General features: G+C 39.6%; 1 non-coding gene across 1 annotated transcript; it reads left to right on the top strand.

The window, feature by feature from the left end:
- Positions 1-2,178: 2,178 nt before the first annotated feature.
- On the top strand, positions 2,179-2,250 carry TRNAD-GUC. The gene has a single exon. It is a non-coding gene; the product is annotated as a tRNA-Asp (tRNA).
- The last annotated feature ends 3,863 nt before the right edge of the window (positions 2,251-6,113 follow it).

The following is a 6,113-nucleotide window of genomic DNA, read 5'->3' on the forward strand; positions in this document are numbered from 1 at the left end:
GAGAAGTATGAGAGAATTAACAAGCTGTGTGTGTATGCCTTGAGAGAGAGAGAGTTGCCAGTAGCGCACACCACTGATTTGTGAAATGTTTCTTTCTCGGTTTCTCCTTTGCTCTACGTCTGTTGCTGGAAGCAGAAAACCACGCACGCCTCATCAGCAGGTCCCCTTAATGATTTGGGGCGTGTGACTGTGGGAGGGTGTGGGCAACGGAAAAAAATTCCTCTGCAGGGGCGAAATGACCGCTCCACCCATGCCCAAACATCCTCCCCAGATGGGGTCCACGCCCTGCCTGTGTGAGACTGCACTCTGGGCGCTCAGCTGCCCGGTGGGATCCCAATTGATTTTAACTAAACACCATTGGGTACCGTTCAATTGGGTATCCATATTATCAACAGAAATAAATCTAGGATCCAGATCTTCTACGGTGGGGGCTGCCCATCCTGCCGTGCTACGTAAACACAAGGTATCGCGCATTGATGGCCTTACCCTTGCCTGAGCGCCTTGCCCGAGCGGGGGTAAGGCGGTCATTGTACGCGATCTTGTGTCTGCGTAGCACAGGCAGGGGACAGGGCAGCACGCCATAGAAGATCTGTGTTGATAAATTTAGATCTTATATGGACAAACAAAGACGTAATATATATCTTGTTAAAATACCAAATACCTCCACCAAAACCCTTGGAACTAGTGTTAGGCAAGAAACCTAGGTTATGTTTGGTTGCAATGGAAATTAAGGGGAGAAAGAAGTGAAAATTTTCAAACCAAAAGAAACTTTTGCAATCATTATCCCTACATTTTACATGAAATTTTTATTTTTCATTTTAAACCAAAAGGAATTGGATGCAAAATAAAATGAAATTTTATAACCAAATCTGGAATGATTTGAAGTTAACGAATTTCCCTTTGCCTTAATGCCTTTTACAACCAAATGAAGACGTAATACAAAACAAACATTAACCACGCAACAAAGAAACTAGAGTGTAGCTAGAAGAAAAGGATATTGATAGCAAACCTATTCTCCCTAATCAAAGCTTGTTAATTCAATGTGAAGACTAGATATGACACGGCCAAGAAGACAAATAAAAAAACCAAGAGGCAGTTATAGACCAAAAAATAAATCTCAAAAAGAAATGGTTACCCGATTAGAAGATGTAGGAGCTCTCATCTCCTTTAGATCTTGACCAACATCTTCACTCGGTTTTCACTTTTTTTTTTTTTTTATGGACCGAGTGATAATGCTCAGTCTCAGAGGTCATCTCACACAGGATTTGGTTCCTCTCCTTCGAGGGCATCACCCAATGAGTGCCCAATGAAGCATCCAACGGTTGTACTGTATCGCAAATATCTCGATGCACACCCAGTTAGTTATCGGGATGTGTAGGCCAGCCTTTGAATGCCTCATAGGGCATTTATTTGGCTATCCTCCAAAGAGAGGAGCCCAATCCTCTCACACACTAGGGTACACATTTTTGTAGACATGGTCTTAGGGTTGGATGAATAAGATAATAAGTCCGTAGAGAATCTTCTAAAAACATCCATCATGGTGGGTGAGATGGTCATTTTTCCCTTCTTGTATCTGGCGACAAATACACAACTTGGCAGCCTTTTTTTTTGCCCTATTCAAATTAAGGAAAAGGAACGCTACTCAGTCTTGTGCAATGCGTGCCGAGACCACACCTAGACACAAAAAACGCTCTAGGTGCCTGGAAATTACCGCCTTACCCCATGTAAAACCGGTAATTTCTAGGTGCTCAGGCATGACCGGGTAACGTACTACTACCCTTAAAATTATTAGAGTACCCAAACTTGAGTTTTTTTCATAAGAAAATACCCAATAAAAGTTTAGGTTATACTCTAATGCCCAAAAGGAAGATGATTATTATGGAATTTGCCCAAAACAATTGGCAATCTATGCATGGGAATTACTAGGATATTATAATGACTATTTTACCCTTTGTTTTAATTGGAAAAGGTCCAAACTCAAGAAACATCAGCTACACTCCTACAATTGGGTAGTGATGGGATAGGATTTTGAAGCTTAGGGACGGAAAAGGAAAGAAAGACTTGAACTTCAAAAGCTTAGTCATGAGTCATGAGTCATGACTCAAAAGCTAACATCAATGAATTTGGAAGCTACATTAAACTACTGTATATAAATTTCCATTTTTATAACATCAGCAAGTCGTTGTAGTATAGTGGTAAGTATTCCCGCCTGTCACGCGGGTGACCCGGGTTCGATCCCCGGCAACGGCGATAAACTTTTTTTGTAATGCATCAGTTTCTATCCTCGGCGATTAGAATTGAGAAACGGTGCACCTGATGTAAGCCTAACTAGATCAGGCCGAGACCTTTCTTTTTCTCTCTATAATTGGTTGTTGTTAATTTGTTATCCCCCCCTGCCTCTGGTTTCCCTGTTTTCCACCCTGCTTGTTATTTTGGTGGTGGACCTTACCACAATTAGCATTTCAAAACACAGAACCGGGATCAAATCAATCCCCACCGATTCTGATCTGTTCCGAAACGGTCCTCAGACCTGAAAACTCACAATTTGGATCCTCTACTGTCGAGCTGCCCGGCAGGACCGTGCTGCCGAGACACAGCGAGAGGGGGAATGACCACCTTACCCCTGCCTGAGCGAGTGGTGGTGGACCTTACCACAATTAGCATTTCAAAACACAGAACCGGGATCAAATCAATCCCCACCGATTCCCGATTCCTGTTCAAACGGTCCTCGAGACACAAACTCACAATTTGATCCTCATCAGGCTGCCCGGTGAGACCGTGCGCTCAGGCAGGGGTAAGGTGGTCATTCCCCCTCTCGCTGTGTCTCGGCAACACGGTCTTGCCTAGTAACTTGGTAATAGAGGATTTGGATCCTGATAACTCATCAATTTTAGGGTTTCTGATTTTGATCTGTTCCAATTCAATCCTCGGACCTAAAAACTTGTCAATTTTAGGTTTCTATGCATGAGTCTGTCTTCTTGGATTGCGCAAAATCAGTATCTGTCATGGACAATACGATTCCTGATTTTTTAAGACTATGTCAACATAAGCTCCAAGAGAGTCGTTTGAGTTGGTATGATCATATTCAACAGAGACCTATGGACGTCCTAGTAAGGAGGAGTGATATGATTCCGATTGAAAAAGCTATTAACAAGCCTAAAATGACCATAGGAGATATGAGTAAGGACATGGATAGTTTAGGTCTCGATCCAAATTTGACTTTAGATAGAGTCTATTGGAGGGCAAGGACTCATATAGCACATCCCATTTAGCTGAGTTTCTTTTGACTTGTTAGGCTGTCTCATTCCTCTTATTTTCATCTTTCATTTGTGATTTTTAAATTTTCATTTCTCATCTCATTCCCCCATCTCTCTTTTCCCATCTCCTCATTCCTTAGTTTTTTTTAAGCCTCATTTGTTACTTTGTTATATTTGGATCCATGTAACCAACTATATTAAGTTGGGATACAGGCTGAGTTTGTTGTTTGTTGTTTTCAGCACCAATTGTTGCTACCATAGTCGATACTCGATAGTGACTTGACTCAGTACTGAAGAGGTGGACCTTTTCATTCAAGAAAAATCTCATATTTTCGTATTGATTTTTCAACAACAAAAGTCTATTTCTTGGCTCCAATTAAATAAAATCAAGCCCTGGTCCAAATTCATCCAAATCATGTTTTCCCACATTGACCCATCCCCTATCTCCAATACAAGAAATAATCAAATCTTGAACATCTTCTTCATTAAAGCCCTAGGGCCTTTAATTCCCAAGGGAGCCTTCTTCAGGGACCCATATATCAAATAAGTTCTATGATCATCATCTCTAAGAGCAGCTGCTGTCAAAGGAAGTTCCTAAACCAACCATTTTAATCTTGAACAACCATACTGTTCATACCTCAACCATAAGTCCCATTCAATCTGCGAAATCTACAGATGGTACAAGAAAGTTGCAAAGCTGGAAGTGAGAACACAAACAAATCAATACAAAGGTATCCCCTAATACACTTGATGGTTAACAATACCATTTCCACGTTTAAAACTTGATCACAATTACTTGATCAGCAGCAATACAGTTCCCACAGAAGAAAGAATTGGTTGTGGTTTGGCTCCATGGAGTCAAACTAATAACACAAAGTATCAATGTCAGTCACATGGCTGGGCTGCCTTTCCGATCACTCTCCGGGTGCCAGTGCTGATTTGGTACGGTAAGCAGAATGAGTCTTTTGAGAGTCAATCCCTGGTATATCAGTCTCAACAAGGATAGTTATCAATTTTGCTGCAGAAGAAATCTACCAGATTTCATATGTGCTCCCCAAAAGTTTGAAGACTAATTACAGAAGGAAAAATATTCAAGTAAATGCTTACGGTTGCATCAACCACTTGAAAAAAATATTTACATAGAATGTTTACGGCTGCATCAACCATTTGAATGACTACATGAAAGAAACTACATAAAATGCAAAAAATAAAAATAAAATCAAAGACTTAAATGTTTTTTTTTTTTTTTGGGGGTGGGGGGTGGGGAGTGGAGGACTGGGGGAGATACAACACTCAGCGCAGATTGCATAAAAAATGCCAAATAAAAACCAAAAAAGTAACAATCAAAGCTTTGAGAATTGAGAAGGGGAGATTAGTTTATGTATAGAGATAAATATTATTTACTAAAATTTATGATTGAAATCCTTAACAGAAGTTTGTCCAATTCTAGGAGAAAATATTTCAATTATCCAATCATTAGAAAATGAAAACCTAAGATTCAGTAAACAGCAAGAACAAATCGCACCAACTTAGTTTTCAATAAGAGTAGTCATTCCATCAGAAATTTACTCTTTAATCCAAGCCACTGTTGAAAAATTTCAGCTCCAGAATCCACATTGGTCTACTATTTTTCTTCTTCAACCACCAATTCATTAACATCACATGAGATTTACAAACTTCTGCAAACTATTAGCAGTTTCAACCACTATAAATGGTCAATCCAACCATAAATGCTTACACTTCCAACTTTATGAAAGAATTAGGGGAGAAGAAATCACAACACCACCTGGAGTTTCCCAAAAGAACACTTCATGAAAGAAAGAAGCAAAGGACATGGTTTACAACATTGATAGTCTGATGGGTATTTGAGAATCATTGACCCATTGTGCCCATCAGTCTTATATCTGTGTAAGAAAGACCAAACCTATGGGTCATTGATCTGGACCCATCCTACAAAAGAATGAAGGGTTTTGGGTGTATTGACAGGTTGGACTGAACTTTCAGCCGTAGATGAAGTAGGAATAATGACTCTAAGAACCTTTCCATTTCCACCTTCATGGCTAAAGAATTTTGTGAGGTTTGCAAATTGCAAGCACTAGCAAATATATCAACTGACAAAAGAATAAATGCTACCAGTATGTACAACAATATCTTCACAAACAAACTTCTCAATCAAGACCTGTCTTCGTGCAAATTCTATAGTAGTCCGCTATCCGTTTTAAGAGCCTGCAGAAAAACACAAGTAGATCACGACTTTCAGTCTAGCTCAAATTGTAATAAGTAAATAGAATTAAAAGGTTCAAGATATAACTTCCAGGAAAACTTGATCCTACTAAAACACAAACTTCTTGTGAAGTATTTGACCCACCTTCATCAAAAGCAGGTCAAACTAAAGAGACTGTAAAGAAAAAGAATTCTATTGGATATTTTGCAAATAAAGTTGAAGAATGAATCAGCTACAGCATGAGCTACTGCCTATCACAGAGAAGGTTCCAAGATTGGAGTTTGGTAATTTGATCTTGATACACAATTGGTTTGAACAATTCCATCCTTGAGATTGGATGGAAGATCAGATGGGAAGCCCATATCTTTTACACCCAACTAAAGTTCTGAACTCCATGTCATAAACATGGAATACATGCAAAAGGGTTGGAAGTTGAAACCAGCAATTCATGGCACCACTAGGAGATCTCAAAAGCCAAAACTGTCTCTGGGCTAATCTTGTCATTTGATCTGGCAAAACATTTTTATGACTTCCTAAAGATTTTTGCAGATAAAGAACCAGGATGATCCAGTCCAGTTATATTTTAGTGCAGAGATCTCTTTAAAGGACCCAAACAGCTATATAATGATGGT

This window comes from Telopea speciosissima, chromosome 9, assembly GCF_018873765.1.
Source record: "Telopea speciosissima isolate NSW1024214 ecotype Mountain lineage chromosome 9, Tspe_v1, whole genome shotgun sequence".
NCBI lineage: Eukaryota > Viridiplantae > Streptophyta > Magnoliopsida > Proteales > Proteaceae > Telopea > Telopea speciosissima.